Source organism: Lissotriton vulgaris, unplaced genomic scaffold (assembly GCF_964263255.1).
Source record: "Lissotriton vulgaris unplaced genomic scaffold, aLisVul1.2 SCAFFOLD_1285, whole genome shotgun sequence".
In the NCBI taxonomy this organism is placed as follows: Eukaryota; Metazoa; Chordata; class Amphibia; order Caudata; family Salamandridae; genus Lissotriton; species Lissotriton vulgaris.
In genome coordinates this window covers 8,226-28,526 of record NW_028248729.1, presented here as the reverse complement: position 1 = coordinate 28,526, position 20,301 = coordinate 8,226, and the positions used below count along the sequence as shown (strand labels likewise).

General features: G+C 47.5%; 1 protein-coding gene across 1 annotated transcript in view; it reads right to left on the bottom strand.

Annotated features, from left to right (window-relative positions):
- Positions 1-16,260, bottom strand: part of LOC147663842 (uncharacterized) — a 41,453-nt gene extending 25,193 nt beyond the window's left edge. The window contains exon 1 of the mRNA XM_086950162.1: positions 16,069-16,260. The gene's annotated coding sequence lies outside the window, so the exon portion shown is untranslated. The remainder of the gene's footprint in view (positions 1-16,068) is intronic.
- Between the last annotated feature and the right edge of the window lie 4,041 nt (positions 16,261-20,301).

Here is a 20,301-nt window from a genome sequence, read left to right as displayed (position 1 = left end):
GTGTGAAGCTCTCGGCATTGCTGTGGCGGGTCTGATGCGATGATGCGAGGCGGCTCGGGGAGCAAATGGCAAGCACGTGCACGGGCACAGGCACTCTGCGTAATCCGCCTGCCAAAGCCTCTTGATCAGCTTTCCTGATCCACCTCTAAATGTCTCGACATCTGCAATGCGCAAGCTTTGTATTGGGACAAAGATAGTAATGACATTACGCAATACCACACTGCACACTCAAATCATGGAGAGGGCAAGAAATAGCCCCCTACTCTTCCTCCTGAGCCACAGAAGTGTAATCACAGAGCGAAAGGTGCTGGAGCGCCTTGTTAGTGTTTATAACTCGGATCATATGCAACTCTCACTTCACAATTCATGTCTGGGTAATTTACAATACTTACACATCTTCTTCACTGCACTATTTATCGCTACTTTGAAGATGTTGAAGGCCGGTCTCATCCTCCGATATTTACAATCTAACAAGCTGTTGAAAAGGCCCTATATTGCAATGCAATGGGTCTTGCATTTGGTAGAGCTTTAGCTATTTGTATTGTAAATGACAATGCCTTTTATTTCAGTTTTAAAATCCAAAACATAAATAAAAGGCATTGTCATTTTACAGTGCCAATAGCTCAGACTTGACTGAATGCAAAACCTTTTGCATTGCACATGCTTGTTTTTCTAGCCCTCTTTTTCGATTCTAAACTTAATCGGTCTGCTATGGTAGAAAACAGAATTAATTTGTTGCCAAGAAGCATAGCTGCTCTGTGGAAATTTGCCTCTGAACTGGGTAGAAAAACAATTAAAGAAATGGTAGAAGTTTAATTGGCAAAATCCATAGCTTCTTACGGAGCAGAAATATGGGGCACAGCTGAATTGGGTGCTCTGCAGAAAGTGGAGGATAAGTTCATTAAAAAACTGGCCCCACTCCTCTTATGGTTGTGTATTGGGAAAAGGGACTTGGGTATGTTGAATCAAGCAATAATAAAAGATATAATCAACCCAGACCAAGACATTAGTATTCCTTGACTAGCATTTGTTAAGAAGTCTTTCACAGATTTGGGCCTAGCTTTTCAGTACACATTACTCTCTAAATGCTTATCGTTCTCCAAAACTCATTTAAGAGAGGCTTTTGTTAATAATTGTGAGTTACAAAGATGGCAATGTAATCAAAATAAAGTCATGTTTATATTCTACCAGACACTGCCCAGGGTGCCCACACAACATGATTTATATCGCTCCTTTGTCTCTAACAACATGCATCAATATCTTTTAACAAGGATGAGATTGAATTTTAAGAACATTAACTCAATAATCTATTGCCATGTTCTTGTGATGGCTGGTCTACTCAAACAATGTCTCATATTTTATTCTTCTGTTGTTTTTTTATAAAAAAGGAAAGAAAATAAATCATTCTCGCAATGTTAACAAAACTGAGTCTATTTTCTTACTCTTCAGCCCTTACAGTAATTAATTCCCTGGAAAGCCCTTTCATCTGTTTTATGACTGCAAATTTGCTATACTCAGTCATTCGGACTAGGAGAAGTTCATTAGAGAGGGGGGTTGTTTTATTTGATCATTTTCATTAGCCTGTCGTCAATTGCCCAATTACTGATAATGAATTGTTGCATGGCTTTAAACATGTTAACTAGAATTCAACACAGGATTAGGAAGTGTTTACATACATGTGGCATCATTTTAAATTGCTTGTCGTAATAATGTGTTCTTCTTACTTGTATACATCCATAATGAATTGTTGTGAGTTTAAGTGGCGAGGATTCTTGTAAATATTTTTATTTTAAAAATAATTAATTAACTTCGGATTCTAAATGCTTTTCGATCAATTTGTATTGTGATATTTCTTTGTACTTTTATGCGTTCACCAAGTGCAAAAAAAGGTATTTGATTGATTGATTATTTGAGTACAATATAGGTTGCTCTATTAGAGATTCCCTGTACTGTTTAGAGGTGCCTGGTGGTCTATAAATGTGAAAGCCTGAACATGTAAACGTTTTGCTAAAATGCAGTTTAAATGGCATGTTTTCACCATCCTAAATATGGCCAAGGGACAGAATGCACTTAATATAGGTTCTGTGAATGATTGTGATACCAACTCCTCTGCCACAGGGTCTATCGCATCTTTGAATGAGATATCCTAGAGGGGGAGCCCCGACAGGCTCAACATATGTAGATTGAATGAGACATGTTTCGGTGAGGAATAAGATGCTGAGGTTGTGATCCAGGACATAGTCGTGGATATCAGAATAGTGGTGTGTCGGTGGCTGCAGATCATCAGGTGGGAACAGCTGAAAATGATGAACACCACTTAAACTTGCCTAAACGCAAAGAAGAAATGTGTACCATCTGCCTCATTGTGATGTAGCACCGGAATGTCTTGGACTTAATACCACAATGCAAGGGGGTGTATGCGCCAAGATAGGTACAGTGTGCTGCAACTTCATCCCCATGAAAGACCTGGACAATGACACACTGTCAATCCAGTGCTTAATTTGTAAAATATTAAGTGCCAGGGCTCTAACCTGAAGGCCACTGCAGCTTGGACCATCCATTGCCCTTGTCATCACTGCCTAAGCAACTACTAACCATCTCTCTCATATGTAAATGCCACAGCTCAGATTATTCCAGCTCCCCAAAGCTAAAGGAATTGTGGGAATGCAAGTATTAGCATTATTTTCATGTATATTGTATTCCCAAACAACTGTTGTTCTGTTCATCTCTAAATTTGATGAGCAATACCACCATGTGTTAGACAGTTCTAAGAATGGTGCTGACAATTAGGTGCCGGTGCCGAGCACCGGAAACCAATTAAGTGCCGGTGCTGAGCACCGGAAAGCACCGGCTCAAATTAAGCACTGTGTCAATCACCTTCCAACTACTGTACAACGTACAACAGATCATGATTAAAGAAGGTGCCCCAAACATAGCATGGTTTACAGGTTTGTTTACCTGGGTACCAAAGTAGATCGCAGGCCTATGCAAGGCCTTGTTACCAGTGGTTGCAATCTTGCTCTTGCTGTGCAGCACCATGCAACTAACATGAGCCTGCATGAAGAAGGCTACCCTGAAAATAGGGGGAATGCACCTGATTAGGACACACAATGCCAAAGGAAACACCACAAGCCAGAAACAGGAACCGTCCATGCTCAAGACACAGACACAAACAGCCAGGATAGTAGATAACTCAATTAGGGGGGGTGGGTGTTAGATTCGGATTAATTCATAGAAAGGGCCCACTCTTAGGAGTCCAGCACACCAGAGAACAACTGTTGTCTGCACTACCTAAATCACCATAAAACACTTGTTACGGTTACAGAGTGACCCTTTATCAAATCAACACAACACAGTTGTCCTTTGTTCATCCCTAGCACTTACCTGGATGGAAACACCAGACATGAAACAATCCTCAAACACACCAGGAAGATTGCTACAGAAAAATCACACGTGGTCCCAGGATCTAATACCTAAAGAAACAAGTCAGATGCATACACTCAAACTCAAATAAATGCACAGCTGAGAGCATGCACTCCGGCCAAGGACGATGTCAGAGCAGCCGGTCAGTTGCACTCATCAGATAAAGCCCAAACAATGCATAGCAGTAAGCGTTATCCTAGATAACACAGCTGGACCATCTCAGAATGTGACATCCAGTTGGTATTTATGGTCCTTTCTATAAGAGTGGGATAAAGTATCTAAACACAATATTTATGACCCACTGTACCAGAATTTCCTGCCCAAAGGGGGACAAGCTTCACCTTATTGCACCGGGCATACAGAGTAAAGCATGCCATGTACCGAATGCAAAGGGAATTCCAGGACGAAGCTGTAGGAGAAGTGGCTGCTATTCCAGGCCATTATTGTTTAATTAATTTAAACTGTTCCCGATTGCCAAGCCTCCCTGTTCTTCTTTTTGATACCCCACACCTGCTTCAACACAGCAACGGTTACAACATTCCACATTATCTGCAGTTAAGGAAAATATAATAGTTCCATTCTGATGACATGGATTTACAAGATTTCTTCTTGGGTCCTAGGTCAACACATTCTAACAGATTCATATACGCCACTTACAATGAACTGTGGAAAACTTCTCAGCAAGACGCTGCTGAACGCGTAAGACAAATTGATAGGATTCATTTGAAAATGCATTGGCTGTTGTGGACAATGGCATGACTGCATTGTCAAATCACATATATTCTTTGAAAAAGATTGTATCATATGCATTCTATGTTACACTTAATGACAAGTGTCTCAAAAGATGGATGCTAACCATTCTACACAGGCTGGCTTTGTGATACATGACAGTCAGGTATGGGAGTTTAGGCTATACCAAGGTATCTGGCAAAGGGTACTCTCACCATGCTCTCAATAGGATAGGTAGTGTTAGATATGAGTAGAATAATATAATCATATAACCACACAGTAATGTTATAATGGTTGAAGCTGTTGCACTGATTGCGCTGGTAAAGCAGAACTATGTGTTAGGATGATACAACGTCAGAGTGTAAGGACTGAACCTCTCTACAACGTCAGTACCTGTCGGCCCAATCCTGCTAGCTCACCTGAATGCCTAATCTTCCCAGAGTAATAGGTGATTTCAGTAACTTCAAACATGACCCTCTATCCCCAAGGGCACTGTGGAAACGGATCCCCCTTTTGTTATTCACTTACTCACTCATGCATGCCAATAGTGAACATAAGAAAGACACAAAGAAAGTTTACAATACATTTATTAAAACTATCGTAGTCTATTATGAAGCAAATGTGCTGCGATCATTAGGCAGATGCATCTAAACAAAGTAATTTGAATTTCTAACAGAATGCATAGGACAAACATCCCAACCATTGAAAATTATATATCTGTCTAGTTCTACCCTTATTTTGTGAGCACAGGGATATAATTGCGATTTCTGGAATTGGTCCAAGCCCCATTACGTGGTCGATGTAGTAAGGTGGTCGATATAATGAGTGTAAACTTAGTTAACACAGGGTTGCATGTAAGGCACTGCTGTCATTCCAGAACAGTCCTGTTTGCCGGAATTCTCCTCTCTGCATCCAACGGTACGGAACACCATTTTTAGGATAAAACTATTGTGCTGGATATGCCACCATGTTATGGCTAAATATTAGGTGCTGTTGCTAAACCAGCAAAAAAAACAGTATACCAAGTTATGTATTTTAGACGACCTTGAACAAAATGTGTAGATGTAATCCCACGAAGAGTCCCTGAATAACAAACATGTACAGCACATTCTCAAAATAATATCGCAAACGCAAATGTGTTTTTTGTGGCTATGCAGAGCGACCAGGGGCAGCCTAAAAAGTCTAAAACGCAAAACTAAGGGAGAGCCAAAGTGGGCACAAAAGGGAAATCACTACAAACTGTTTATTTTTATCACCATTCTTGTAATGCTGGTTACAGAGCTTTGGGTTTTTTGCTAAATAATTGCAGCACACTATTTCTATCCAAAATTACAATTGTTTCAATACATTTTTAAAAAGTCAATTTGTAACTTTCTTGTGTCTACCTTGGGCTTGCAAAAGTAAACAACAAAAGGTTGGTCTGTTTTCACAAGACTTATATAGTGTGCAGCTACTCCAGGGAGTGTCCCGGTGTGGCACAAGCTGAAGGCCAGAGAGAAAACAAGCTCAGTTTACCAAGAAGAACTAGCATTTAAGCTTCTTTTTAAACAGCCCCAGACTGACTTTAAAGTTTTAAGAGCGTTTAAAGAGATGCATTTGAAGGAGCTCAGTTTTGGGTTGCTTACAGATAACTTCATACTTGGAGTTTCTACATCAGTAGCCAGTATTCTGCCTACTACCAGGCTTGCCTGAATACTTTGAATGTGAAAAAACCTGCCCGTTCTTCACATCATTTACTCGAGGCCTCTTTGGAGTGAGTGCAGGCAGTCAGGGTCAAAAAACTCTTAACCATCTGGTATCCTAGTAAGTTTAGGGGGTTCAGATGGGGCACTGCGAGCTAGTTAGGAACCAGGCCAACAATTCCTGATGATGCATGTGAACCGAATTCCCATATTCTGACGTTTACGTTGTACAGAATACACAGTCCTACTTAATTCATAGAAACAGTAAAACATTCCCAGGGGTATGACACAGTCAAAGAAGGAACTGGATTTCAAGTCAGTACAAAAGGAAAGGAATATTCTTTCAAGCTAAAAGGGATAACTTGCCACAAGGCTCACACTGAGGGGGCATTCAGTAAAGAACTGTTAGGTGACAGACGTGTCTCAGCAGTACCCATTATAGTGAGTGTGTTGACTTGGGTAATGGGTCCCTGTTGGACTCAATATAGCAGCAATTCCCATTTTGGAAGGGGACACAGATGTCACTAGGTGCATCCATCCAAATTTCATGGGGTCTGTGTTGTGAGCTAGCCTCAAAGGGAGGAAATGTCCAAAATCTTGAAGTCGGAGTCCTGCAGCCACACCTTGTTAAGTTCTTTCACAAGTAGACTGGAAGATAAACATTCCGCTCACTGGTCTGGCTCCAAAGAGGAGATCAATCAAAGGGCTGTCCCTGGATAGATACAACAAAAATTATAATTGCAGCACGAGGGGGGTATTATAACCTCATCCATGACTCCCTCAAGGACCTACTGGTCGCTATGCTGCGGTGTAAGAATAAACTACCATCAAAGACCCACCCATAAACTAAAAAAAGTGTGGGAAGGAAAGAAAGCACCTCACGGTTGCAACACCAAGGGGGATGCTGACTGGTACTCGCCAGCAAACCCACTTATCATCATAGGTTGCTTTCTTTCCAGAGAAGAAATTTGTGAGCTCTTGAGAAATAGACCAAAACCCAATTAAAACAAACAGAATGGAAGAAACCTAAATGTGAATGTACTTCCAATACATGCTATAAAAATGCTAAAATTATGGACCCTGTGAGAATACACACAGATCATCCTCAACGTTAAAAAATTGGTAAAGATTACTTGCTTATGATAACTTTTATTCAGTGCTGTAAGCTTGGTTTGGTGGTTTTGTCGCTGGTGTAGCTGCAGGTGCGCGGGATGGCAAGAGAGGAAGCGGGGACTGCACGACTTCATATGATAGTTTCATTTACCTCTTGACCCGAAGGCTCATGGGGCATTGACTCCTTACGTTTCTAGCTTATTCTCAGAAAAACTGGCAGAGCTAAAACATATACTCGTACCACATAGGTATTGTATTTGAAATCACTTGTATATATTTCTCTTCACATATTGATAGCAAAATAGTGAGTGACAGAGGGATCTTACTCCGTCCTGACGAAGAAGCTCTTACAGCTTCGAAACATGTTGACACCCCCAGGAGAACCAGCACATTACTAGCATGGTCCCTCCGACACACCCCTTTTAACAGTACCAGCCTATGACCAATAACGTTTTTTGAATCCATAAGGCCAGGTATTTTTTAATATCACCTTTTCATTCACCCGTGACGCTACTTCACTCACAACAAATACACCTCACATAGCACTTACAAATTTAAAGTGCTCCAGCGTAGTCGCCAGTCGCAGCACGCCCCGTTCCGCAGCGGGGCGGGAAGACCGCGATGATGAAGCATGACACCAAGGGCCCTTTTGGTGTGTGAGGGGTATTTTAACAAATACTGTGTATGCCTTACACCTCTAGACATACAAAAAAAACTCTTACAGGTGAATCTTTTTGTTTTCTAAACACAAGTAGCTGTAGGTGCGGCAGGAGAAGGGTCCGTGGGTCGGTTTCGGGGCGGCCTGGAGGCAGGGAAGTACCGGGTTTTTAAGAACCCGGCGGTGCCAGGGAACAACACCCGAAGACTTCGAGTCCTTCCTGTTTCAGACTACAGAAACACAGAGTCTTCTAGGTGAAGTCAAAGATCGTATTTATTGGCTGCAGCCAGTAACAGGTATCCTAGAAGTACAACAGCATGTATGTTCTCAGGAGACTGCTCAATCTTACAAAACCAGTCTTCTCCTTTTATACAAAATATTATGCTTTAGGCAAACATTCCTTATTTTACAGTTTGACCATTCACATATTTTCACTACAAAGAAAAAGCAGAGTCATGATGACAAGCCCACATTTCAGTTTGTCCAACCCATAATCAATTACCCGGCAAGGCCCAGTATTTTCATCAGACATCGACGGACCCCTAATAAAATCGGGCACCTCCTCCTCGTAAAGCAAGCCATAAAGCAAGGAACAGGGACAGGTGTGTGTAAGATTAGGCATGGTTTGTGTGCGATGAAAGGTTTATGATATGTTGTGTCTTGATACTAATCTCGCTCGGCCACTGGGAAAGGACCTGGCCGAACAGGTTTGGCTTCAGGCAGTGTAGTCAGCTTGCCCGGGTCACAAAGGAGTCAGCGAAGGTGTACGTGTCTTTCAGAGTCGACTTCGGCCTTAGTCATTTAGCTATGTGAGGGCAATCACAAAATGGCTGCCGTTCACAAAATGGAACCCGAGGGTTCAGGACGGGAACTCCGATTTCAGGGTGATTTCGTCACTCGATTGTGACGAAAATGCTTACGCGCAGTATTCAAATCATTACCGGTTTGCCGATACCAAAATCGTCATGGTACGACGATGTTTATTAGCACGGGTCCAGATTTTTCAGTCCCACAGCAGGTGTGGTTTCGGGCGGCATTAAGTGAGTGGAGGCTGCTGGCGTTGTAGTGGAGTCTGGTGTTGTGGCGTTCGTGGGTTCCAGGAATTCTGGCGCTGGGCGCGGTCCAGGCACGGACAGGCGCAGACGGGCTTGCCTTAGGCACGCCTGCTGCAAGCATCCACTGTGCGGTCGTGCAGCTGCCTCCATTTGAAGGGTAACTGGGATGGCGGAGTAGCTGAGAGGCTGGAGGCAGGGGTTAAGCGAATGGGCTCGGGGGGTGGGGTCGGAGGGGCAGCAGCGGCGGAAAAGGGGGCTGTGGGCAGGGGGGGTGAGGAAAAATAAGGCACCTAGGAATGGACAGCAGGAATGTCTGAGGCAGGAGCGAGGGTCAGGCACAAAGGCTTGTGAAGCCTCAGCTGGGGTGGGGGTGGCGACCTACCAGGCAAGGTCGGGGGTCGCTCTCCTCACTGCGCGATGTCTCCAGATTAAAGGGAGCAGGAGGGGAGGAGTAGCTGGGAGGCGGTAGGCAGGTTTAAGTGAATGGGCGCGGGGGCGGGGCCGCTGGGGCAGCAGCCACGGGAAAGCAGACTGCGGGCAGGGGGCGGCGAGGGAAAAAACAGCGCCCAGGAATGGGCAGCAGAAATGTCTGAGGCAGGAACTAGGGTCAGGCACAAGGGCTGGTGCAGCTGCATCGGGGGGGTGACCTACAAGGCAAGGTCAGGGGTCGCTGCTTTAAGAAATCATCTATATCAAACACTATACTGCCAGTCTTCGGCATGCAGGAAATCCAGCTCAATAGCCTTTCCACTGGTCCCTCACGCCAATCCATTACGAGAAGCAGGACCTACCGTACCAAACACACCACTCGGTTCCATTCACTACCAGTGTATGTGGCGAAGACACGTACATGCCCTACCTCTTCCCGACACCGACCCCTGTCCCCAGGGAGTACTCAGATATAGTAAGAGAAATGCGCAACATTGGCAAGAAGCTTCCCTCCGTGGGTGGCACAACCAGTTCTGCAGGCCCACGAAGAAGGTGTTGAGTTACATGCCCTAGGTATATGTCTGACTTCTAGAAATGGACTTACAGAAAATTCAATTCAGCCAATCATCTCTACACTAATCACCAGTATGTATATGACAAGCACAGCATATTGGCACTCAATGGCAGTGTAAAAAGAGATCAAAGTCTTTTAGGCTAGCACATAGATCAGCGGAAAACCAGGAGGGGAAAAAAGCAGAAATGTTGTTGATTGAAAGAACACTAGAAAGGGACATTCCCAACAGCACTTACTGGGATTAATATGTATGCTACATAGGTAACACAGATCTGTGCCGTATGTGTATAAACCCACTTATCAAGGAGGGAAGTTGGAACCTGGGACCTCTTAACTATCTCACTAGAGCTGAAAGTGGTAACCCATAGGAAAATACATTGATCCCTCCATTTAGTTCAGATCCATAGCTCTAACGTTGGCTCAAATATTGGTACCACTAAACAGCACTTTACACCTATAACTCTTCAAGACTCACATTCACATCACACTTAAAACACATTTTTAGCTCAGAAAATAGAATTAAACTTTTGGCAAGTTATATATAATGTTCATTTCTTTTCCTGGCCATCTTTTAGAACTCTCGCTCCCTCCCCTACAAATTTCTTTCTTTCATATGTTTGACTAATCAGGTGGTGCCAGCTCCTGTTTCCCACCGGGGGTACTGCGACAGCCAGGGGCAGCATTTACAGCATTTACAGCATTTGCATTTTAAACCTTGATGACATTTGGTGCTGGAATCACGCTGACTGCTCTTGCATGATTTAGATGCAGGCGCTGAATATTTTTTAACCACTGTTACTTTGCACTTTGAAGCTTTGTTTTTTTTAAATCTATTCGGCTGTTGGTGCCGATTGTGTGGAGGGCGGGCGCCATTTTGGGTGTGTCCTGAAGCGCGGTTGGACCGAAGTTAGCGGTCCAGCTGCTCGGGGGTGCACACCATAAAATGTGCATGTGTCCTCGTGCGCGCAGCGGACGAGCGCAGCGGGCGCGCCTAGAGCGCGCAAATGTGCGCCTAGGTAAGCCTGTCTGCGCCCGTCCGCGACACGGCAGTGCACAGGGCCAGGAACGCTGGCCGTGACACGGCCAGGGGTGCGCCAGAAAGGATCTCCTATGACCGGGAGACATTACTAAGGCTAGACAATGTTTCCTGTTGCACTGCCAGTGAGTGGGAAGTCCTTAATGATAGGTCGAGGACCTGCCCCTCATGCCACTTTCACTTTCTCATGAACCAGCCTGATCGCCCCCCCACCACAGTATGGAAATCTAATATTCGTGCAGCTCTCATCAATGCACGGTCGATGACGGAACACGCCGCGGACGCGCATGAGCTGATTGTGGACGAACAATTGGATCTCCTTTTTATCACTGAGACCTGGTTGAATGATTCTTGCTCCCCAGTGATTGAATTAGCTATCCCTCGGGGGTATAAGATAGTAAGGGTTGACCATCAGTCAGGTAGAGGGGGTGGTGTTGTATTAGTGTTCAGAGAAACGTGGACGCTCAACAAAGAACTCACGGGGGAGATTATGGAGGGCGAAGCGCTGGAGTTCTCATTGAAGATAACTCCACACTTTACTTTGGGTGGTTTACTGGCCTACCGCCCCCCGGGCCCGCCGAGCACCTTTCTTAAATCTCTCAACGAGGTTATTGCCTCGCGAGTGCTCCGGTTCTCCAGGTTTCTATTGTTAGGAGACTTTAATATTCATCTGGAGAACCCGCTGGCCCGAGGGACGAGGGACCTGTGGGATCTATGTAATTTGACCCATATGACCCAGCGGGTCCTGGCTGCCACTCATAAATGCGGTCACTTATTAGATCCAGTATGCTCCAACTTCGAGCTTAATGTGTCAGCGCCCAGGCCCGTCACCTGGGCGGATCACTTTTTGGTTAGCTTTTCATGGAACATTGGCAGTTCTCATTTGCCGGCTGGCATGGCTTCTGGACAGTATCCTAAGAAGATTAACATCCCGGCCCTGTACAGAGCACTTTCCCTCACGTGCCTGGACGATGCTTCTAATCTTGATGGAGCGGTGGAAGGGTTTTTGAACTGGATTAGCCAGGCCATCAACTCTCTCCCTCGGTCCTCCTCGAGATGCCTTCCACAGAGCTCTCCCTCTGAGCCATGGTTCACCGATTCCCTTAAATCACTGAAACTAGGATGTAAAAAATTAGAGCAGGGATGGCGCCAGGAGTACTGCCCCCGTGCTAAGATGGCACTCCGTGCCGCCCAGAGGGAGTATTACGCTGCCATGATAGAAGCCTAAGGCAATTTTTTTGCTGATAGAATTTCTAAAGCCAAGAATAACAGCAAGGACATTTTTTCCATTGTTCACAGCTTCCTGTCACCTGCTGCTGAACTCGCCACCCCTCCTATCTCATCCAAATGGTGCGACGATCTATCTACTTTTTTTATTGCTAAGATACAGAAAATACAAGATAGCCTACGGACCACCCCCTTAGCGCAATACTCACCATCCATAACACTCGCCCCTTGCTCCTCCGCACCCAACCAGCTCTTCTCGCATTTTATCTCTGCAGATCAGAGACGTCTTTGCCATCCTAAAATCATTAAAATCTGGTTCTCCTGCAGACCCCTGCCCGGCTAGGGTCCTGAGTGGGGTGGCGGAGATAGTCTCTCCGTAGGTCATGCTGCTGGTTAATAACTCACTGCAATCTGAAAGAGTGCCCCTGCAATGGAAACATGCCAAACTCCTCCCTCTCCTTAAGAAACCGTCAGCTGATTCCACACTTCTCGCCAACTATCGACCCATCTCCCTTCTTCCAGCCTTAGCTAAGGTGTGTGAAAAAGTGGCCTTTAAACAACCTGAGAGATTTGTGGAATCCTCTGGAGCTCTCCACCCGGCGCAATCGGGGTTTAGGACATAATTTAGCACCGAGACAGCTCTAGTGGCGATTTCGGCGGCCATCAGGGAGTGCCTGGAGGCGGGCGGCAGGGGGGCTCTGATTTTACTCGACCTCTCTGCCGCCTTCGATACAGAACCCCACCTCCAGCTCCTTTCCATCTTGTCTGACATCGGCATTACAGGCATGGCTTGTGAATGGGTCAAGTCCTTCTTGGACAACCGCTCCCAACAGGTGTGGATGCCCCCCTTCTCCTCATCGGATAGTAGAGTGGACACCGGTGTTCCTCAGGGGTGCACATTGAGCCCTCTTTTGTTCAATGTTTACCTTACACCCCTGATCTACTTGGCGGAGAAGTTGGGTGCCAAAATTATGGCTTACGCCGATGACACCCAGCTTCTCTTCACGTGGAAGGGTGATGATCTTCATACTGAGGTGGCTCATCAGTGTTTGTCATCAGTATTTTCATGGTTAGCCCAGGCTAGCTTGAAGTGCAATGAAGAGAAATCTGAGGTGCTCTTCTATGGCCATTCCCCCCCCTGCTTTTAGAGAGTCTCTCTGGCCTCCTGGGTTTCCATGCCCTTTGGGAGACTGTGGAGTTGCCAAGAATGTGGGAATTTGGTTTGGGGGCGATCTAGGCTTTCATGAGCAGATCAAGAGACTGTCAGGGGTTTGCTTTGGCACACTCAAAGCCCTGAGAAGGTTTTTTCCGCTGCTACCCCGCTCTGCCAGGGAGGCGGTGGCCAGGGCGCTCATCTTGTCTCGCCTAGACTATCCCAATGCCCTCTACCTCGGCATCCCAGGGTATCTCCTGGGAAAGCTGCAGGTTATTCAGAATGCTACAGTTAGGCTGTTATTCAACATCCCGAGGTGCCTAAGCGTTCGCAAGCAGCTAAGCAACCTACACTGGCTGCCCGTTGCTCAGCGTGTGCAGTTTAAAGCTCTTACCATGACTCACAAGGCACTACACAGCTCAGGCACTACACAGCTCGGGCCCTGCTTATATAAGTGCCAGGTTTGCCTTCTATTTACCCAGCCGGCCCCTTCGCTCGGCCCTGCAAAGACGGCTGGTGATCCCCAGATTTCAGAGAGCATGTCTTGGGGGGCAGTCCTTTGCAGTTAAGGCTGCCACTCTGTGGAATGCTCTACCAGATGACCTTCGGCACACTAAGGAACTGCCCATCTTCAAAAAACGCCTAAAAACTCATCTGTTTAAACAATCCATCTAGCCCTTGCCGCCTACCATGTTACTGTTTCCCCACGCGCCAGGACACTCTTGAGTAGCAGTGGGGGATATAAATCCCTTAATAACATATAACAAAACATATTTTGGCTGATATCTATTAATTACTTTACTCCACCCTTTGTGTTTTTTTCTCTCTGTATCCCTCTTATTTCTCTTCTCTGGCCTCTTCTTGCTTTTTCTGCTCGCTCATCTTGTTCTTCCCTTCCTGCTGAAGTGACAACTAGAGCAGAATGACTTCAAAAGTCTCTTGGAATCCTTCATGTAGGCTTCACATCATAGCACAATCCTCATCAACACACCGTTGATGAGAGAGTGCAACAACCCCTTGAAGCATTGACATACAAGTAGCCCTAGGTGCTTGCGGCACTCACATATTTGGAAGTCATGCTCAAACTTGCCAAATTCTTCCAAACTGTCTGGAAGAAGTAGAACTTCACACGTGACTTTGCTCAGACATCTGCCGTGTGCCGAGTAGCACCTAACTATTGGGCACAGGGCAGACCCTGTTACAGCAAGTGATCCTAAAGATTCCTGTACAGAGAGGAGAGGCCAAGAAGAGTGACTGACAGTCCCGCCACCATCTGCTAAGACAAACACACTTGAAAAAGACACACTGTAGATGTGCCTCATACACACTCACACACACACGTACATACATACATACAGACACAGCCTGCGAAGACAACTCTACCCTGTTCAGATACACATACATCCAACTTGCAGAGGTACATCAAAAACACAGGCATGTACGTTCCACTGCTTGAAAGGCCTCCTACCTGGCAGACCCAAGGTAAGTGCACACCCACAATCCCTGCAGCAGACACACAACCTCTGCAGCAGATACTGCTATAACCCAACCTATGCGGCTGGAAACTATTGCAAAGACTGAGGTTTTACCTAGACTGAGATATGGAAACAGGGGCAAAGGGGCACGGGCAGCAGGGAAAGCTTGATGTTCAATTGCCTGAGGGACATGCTTCTGACAGAGGGGTAGAGGTGGGCAAGTCAACAAACTAACAGCAAGAGCCGAGCAAAGAGTGTGCACAGATATCTCATAGTGTAGGATATCCTTCAAGCTCCTGATCCACGCACACAAGGCACTCCACAAGACCGGCCCAGCCTACCTCAACAGACGGCTCTCCTTCTACAGCCCCAACCTCCAGCTACGCTCCGCCGACCTCTCACTCGCCACCGTCCCGTGCATCTGAAGAACAACCACCGGCGGGAGATCCTTTTCCCACCTCGCCAGGAGCGGTGAGGCCATTCCCCAAGCAATTTTGGGAAAGAAATCTACTCCTAGAGATTACTCTCCTTCCACCAGGAATTCATTACATGGTAGGATTGATTGAGTTTTTGTTAATACTTTCACGTACTTTGCAGTAGTGTTATCTATTTGATCCTGAAGAAAGCCATAGGTATAAATTTCCACCACATATGGCTGAAACATGTCGACAACTTTTTCAATGATAGTTAATATTTCTCATAATCTTGACATTATGATGAGCCCCCCCATAATACATTGTGTATTTGGCATCATAATAGTCAATTTTAGTTTCACATTTATGATTTAATATCACCACTTTAGTACTGCAAATATATCTTACAGCACCACCATATCACACTTTTTGGCTTTTCATCACTGGTGGATCTAGCACTAGGTTTTCTCTCACAATAACAACAAGTGAGATACCTAGTAGATACCAGTTTTGTCACACAAAATCCCAGATGATGATGCTCCACCATTAGGTGGGATGATGGGTTTTCTTTTCTTTCCTTTTGCGAAACAACACTTCAACTTTTTTGACATACGTTGCACTTTTGCTTTTTCATTTCTAGCCACTTGTCAATAGACCAGTAGTATCCTTGTATGTGTTGAGATAGTTGGACTGCGGGATAGGATACCACCAGGTCTCTAAATAATTTTTCCCCTTCTTGACCCTCTGTTAAGTTTAGTTTTTTGTATACTCAAGACCTGCCTGTTCGATCAGTAGCGCCCCCCTCCCCCAGCGCCTTGAGACCCTCGCGGGTTTGTAGTGCGCTTTACAAATGATTGATTGATTGATAGTGCAGCAAGATGCAGTGCAGTAGTACAGATTCTTCACAGTGTAATATGATACAGGGCAGTGTGCACAGATCCCATCTTTAACACAAATGATGACCATAAAACACCTTCAGGGCCAGGCGGAAAGTCCCCCAGAGGTCCCTGGATAGAAGAGCCCGGCTGCTGGCAGAGATTTACTCCAAGACTATTCAGTCCATTTCTCCAAACATAGCACAAGGTGCTGACAATCTCCTACCTGAGCAGAAACCTGTGCAGACATTTCCAGGCTCTCTCCTCCTCCTATGGCTGGGGTGGGGCAGGTGCAGATTTGGGGTCTGGGGAGTGGGATGTCTGTGAGAGGATGAAGATAACTGCACAGACACAGCATCCTTCCTCTTCTTCAGGCTGGACACAGATTGAGAACCAGGAAGTAATATCAGCATCCAATGCTGACGCTGTCTCTGCCACAGTTGACCTGGAACAGGAAACCCTTCTCCCTTTCATACAATGTGCTCAGAGAATTTCATCGGCAGGCGAAGCCCGCCCTCTGCTGGGCACTTAAAGAACCATCACAACCAGGCTCGAGTGAATATACACCAACAAGCATTTTGTGGCAGGTTCTGGGTTTTTAGATGTCACATAGGTGGATGTTTTTAATATACACACAGTCCACACACAAGGTCTCACCCTTGGTTGCTGATGTAAAAAAGTATTTACAGCTTCACTGCACATGAGCATCTTCAAAAGAATGATGCAGAGGACTAAAGAGTATTTACAGGAAGTTGCCAACTGGAAGTGACAGTTTATATTTCATTCAATATATGAGAATATGTGTTAGTGGTGCAATTAAACTGGGCAGCTTATTTATGTTTTCATTTTATTTTTTGAAAGGCTTTATTTATCGGGTTTTTCAAATGCCATTCACGGTACATAGCAAAGTAACTAGAGAAAAATACCATACAATTTTATTCACCAGATCATATAGTGTGGCATAAGTCATATGTCAAAGCGAAAATTAAAAGAACAGATTTTTTAAAATCTTCCTGTGTTTTTGGGTTATTCGTTATATTTAATAAAGTTTTATATCCTCAACCAACTCTGAATTTAGGCCCAAATTAGGCATAGCTGCCAAGGTTTCAGATTGCTATGTGTGACATTTTCATATTTTCAGGGTAATTATGACTGACATTTCAACGAGTAGGTGTGACACTAGCGCCACCACCACTGACGAGTCACCTGACCGTCACCAGCGTAGCCCAAGATACTTCTATCAATCAATCAGTCAATCAATCAATCAATCAATCAAAGCATTTGTATAGCGCGCTACTCACCCGGAGGGTCTCAAGGCGCTTGGGGAAGGGGGGGTCCGCTACTGCTCGAACAGCCAGGTCTTCAGTTGCTTCCTGAAGGAGAGGTGGTCTTGGGTCAGGCGGAGGTGGATGGGGAGGGAGTTCCACGTCTTGGCAGCCAGGTAGGAGAAGGATCCTCCTCCCGTTGTGGCTCTTCGGATGCGGGGGACGGCTGCGAGGGCGTGGCTGGTCGATCGTAGCTGGCGGGTGGGAGTGTAGAAGGTCAGGCGGTCGTTGAGGTATCTTGGGCCTTGGTTGTGGAGGGCTTTGTGTGCGTGGGTGAGGAGTCATAACGTGATTCTTTTGCTGACGGGGAGCCAGTGTAGGTTTCTCAGGTGTGTGGAGATGTGGCTGTGTCGGGTAATGTCCAGGATGAGGCGTGCTGAGGCGTTCTGAATGCGCTGGAGTCTTTACTGGAGTTTGGCTGTGGTTCCGGCGTAGAGGGAGTTGCCGTAGTCCAGCCGGCTGGAGACGAGGGCCTGGGTGACCGTCTTCCTGGTTTCGGTGGGGATCCACCGGAAGATCTGTAGCATGCGTAGGATGTTGAAGCATGACGAGGAGACGGCGTTGACTTGTCTGGTCATGGAGAGGGAGGAGTCCAGGATGAAGCCCAGGTTGCGTGCATGGTCTGTTGGTTTGGGTGCGTTGCCCAGGGCAGGGGGCCACCAGGAGTCGTCCCAGGCGGAGGGCGAAGATCCCAGGATGAGGACTTCCGTCTTATCTGAGTTCAGTTTCAGGCGGCTGGTTATCATCCACTCGGCGACGTCTTTCATCCCTTCGTGTAGGTTGGTCCTGGCGGTGGCGGGGTCGTTGGTGAGGGCGAGGATCAGCTGGGTGTCGTCGGCGTAGGAGATGATGTTGAGGTTGTGTTGGCGTGCGATGGCCGCAAGGGGGCTCATTTAGATGTTGAACAGCGTGGGGCTGAGTGATGATCCTTGTGGTACGCCGCAGATGACTTCGGTGGCCTCGGATCTGAACAGGGGGAGGCGGACTCTCTGTGTTCTCCCGGCGAGGAAGGAGATGATCCATTCCAGTGCCTTCTCTTGGATTCCGATGTTGTTGAGGCGCTGCACTAGGGTGCGGTGGCAGACCGTGTCGAACGCCGCTGAGAGGTCCAGGAGGATGAGGGCCGCTGTTTCCACATTGTCGAGCAGGGTTCGGATGTCGTCGGTGGCTGCGATGAGGGCGGTCTCGGTGCTGTGGTTGGCCCGGAAGCCGGACTGCGAGTGGTCGAGGGATCCATTCGTCTCGAGGAAGGCGGCCAACTGTCTGTTGACGGTCTTCTCGATGACTTTGGCAGGAAAAGGAAGGAGCGAGATGGGTCGGTAGTTTTTGAGGTCGGTGGGGTCCGCTGATGGTTTCTTCAGTAGGGTGCTGAGTTCAGCGTGCTTCCAGCTCTCTGGGAAGGTGGCGGTAGCGAAGGAGGCGTTGATGATGTCCCGTAGGTGGGGTGCGATGACGGAGTCGGCCTTGTTGAAGATTTGGTGAGGGCAGGGGTCGGTTGGGGAGCTGGAGTGGATGGAGTTCATCGTGCGGATGGTGTCTTTTGTGTTGAACGGGGTCCAGGCATGGAGGGTGGTGGTGGGGGGCGTTGGTGCGGTCGTAGGGCGCGTCGGCTGGGTGCTGAAACTGTTGTGTATGTCAGCGATCTTGTTGTGGAAGTACGAGGTGAGCGAGTTGCAGAGGTCTTGCAAGGGAGTGATGTCGTTGTTTCCGGCGCTATGGTTCGAGAGCTCTTTGACGATGTTGAAGAGTTCCTTGCTGTTGTGGGCTTTGTTGTCCAGTCGTTCCTTGAATGCGGTTCTCTTGGTGGCGTGGATCAGCTGGTGATGCTTTCGAGTGGCAAGCTTGAGGGTGGTCATGTTGTCTGTAGTAAGGTCTTTGCGCCAGGCTTTCTCGAGGGCTCGGCAGTTCCTCTTGGAGCTCTTGAGTTCGTCGGTGAACCAGGATGCTTTCTTGGAGCCATGGTCTGGTGGGGGGGGGGGGGCTTCAGTGAAGCGAGGTCGTCTGCGCTGTTGCTGATCCACCTCGTGAGGTCGTTGGCGGCTTGGTTGGGGTTCGCTGAGCTGGCGGGAGGGTTCTGGCTCAGGGATGTGGCGAGATGGTCAGCTTTGATCTTGTTCCAGCTCCTGCGGGGAACCTGTTGCGGGTGGTGGTGGGTCGTGGTCCTTTTGAAGCTGAAGTGGACGCAGCTGTGGTCTGTCCAGTGCAGTCCGGTGGCGTGGCTGAAGGAGATGTCCTTGCTGGAGGAGAAGACGGGGTCAAGCGTGTGGCCGGCGAAGTGGGTCGGGGTGGTCACCAGTTGCTTGAGTCCGAGGTTGGCGAGGTTGTTCAGCAGGGTGGTGGTGTTGCGGTCGTTGTTGTTCTCCAGGTGGAAGTTGAGGTCACCGAGGAGGATGTAGTCTGTGGATGGGAGGGCGTGCGGGCTGATGAAGTCGGTGATGTCTTCGCTGAATTGTGTGCATGGTCCTGGGGGTCTGTAGATGATGGTGCCTCTGAGGGTGGTCTTGGGGTCGGTGTGGATCTGGAAGTGCAGGTGTTCGGCGGCTTTGAGGGTGTCGTCGGAGTTGGTTGTGATGCGGATGGTGTTCTTGTGGACGATGGCGATGTCGGGAGCTGAGGAGGCGTTCATCCAGGTTACCGTGAGGAAGGCGACGTCTGGAGATGTGGTGTCGAGGAGGTTCCAGAGTTCTACGGCGTGCCTGTGGACGGAGCGAGTGTTGAGCAGGATGCACTTCAGGTGGTTGCTGCTGGGGGTCGGCTTGGCGGGTGCGGTGCAGGTCCGGATGCAGGAGAACTTGCAGGATTGGCAGGTGAAGGGTCCGTGGGTGCGTCCAGGGGTGGCTCGGTGGCAGCCGGGGATTCGGCCGGTGTTGAGTGCGTTGAGGGAGGCGGCGTCGTAGGTCCGGCGGGTGGGCTGGCATCTGCGGGGGCCAGGGGGTCTGGCACTGGGCGCGGTCCAGGCGCAAACGGGTTTGCCTTTGGCGCGCCTTCGGCGCACAATCGGCGCGCCCGCTGCGCATCAACGCTGCGCGTATGCATGCACTCTGCCATATATGGAGAGTGGGGGGAGGCGGAGCGAGGGAGGAGCAGCTGAGAGGTGGGAGCGGGGTGGCGAAAGGGAGAGGGTCGAGGCTAGA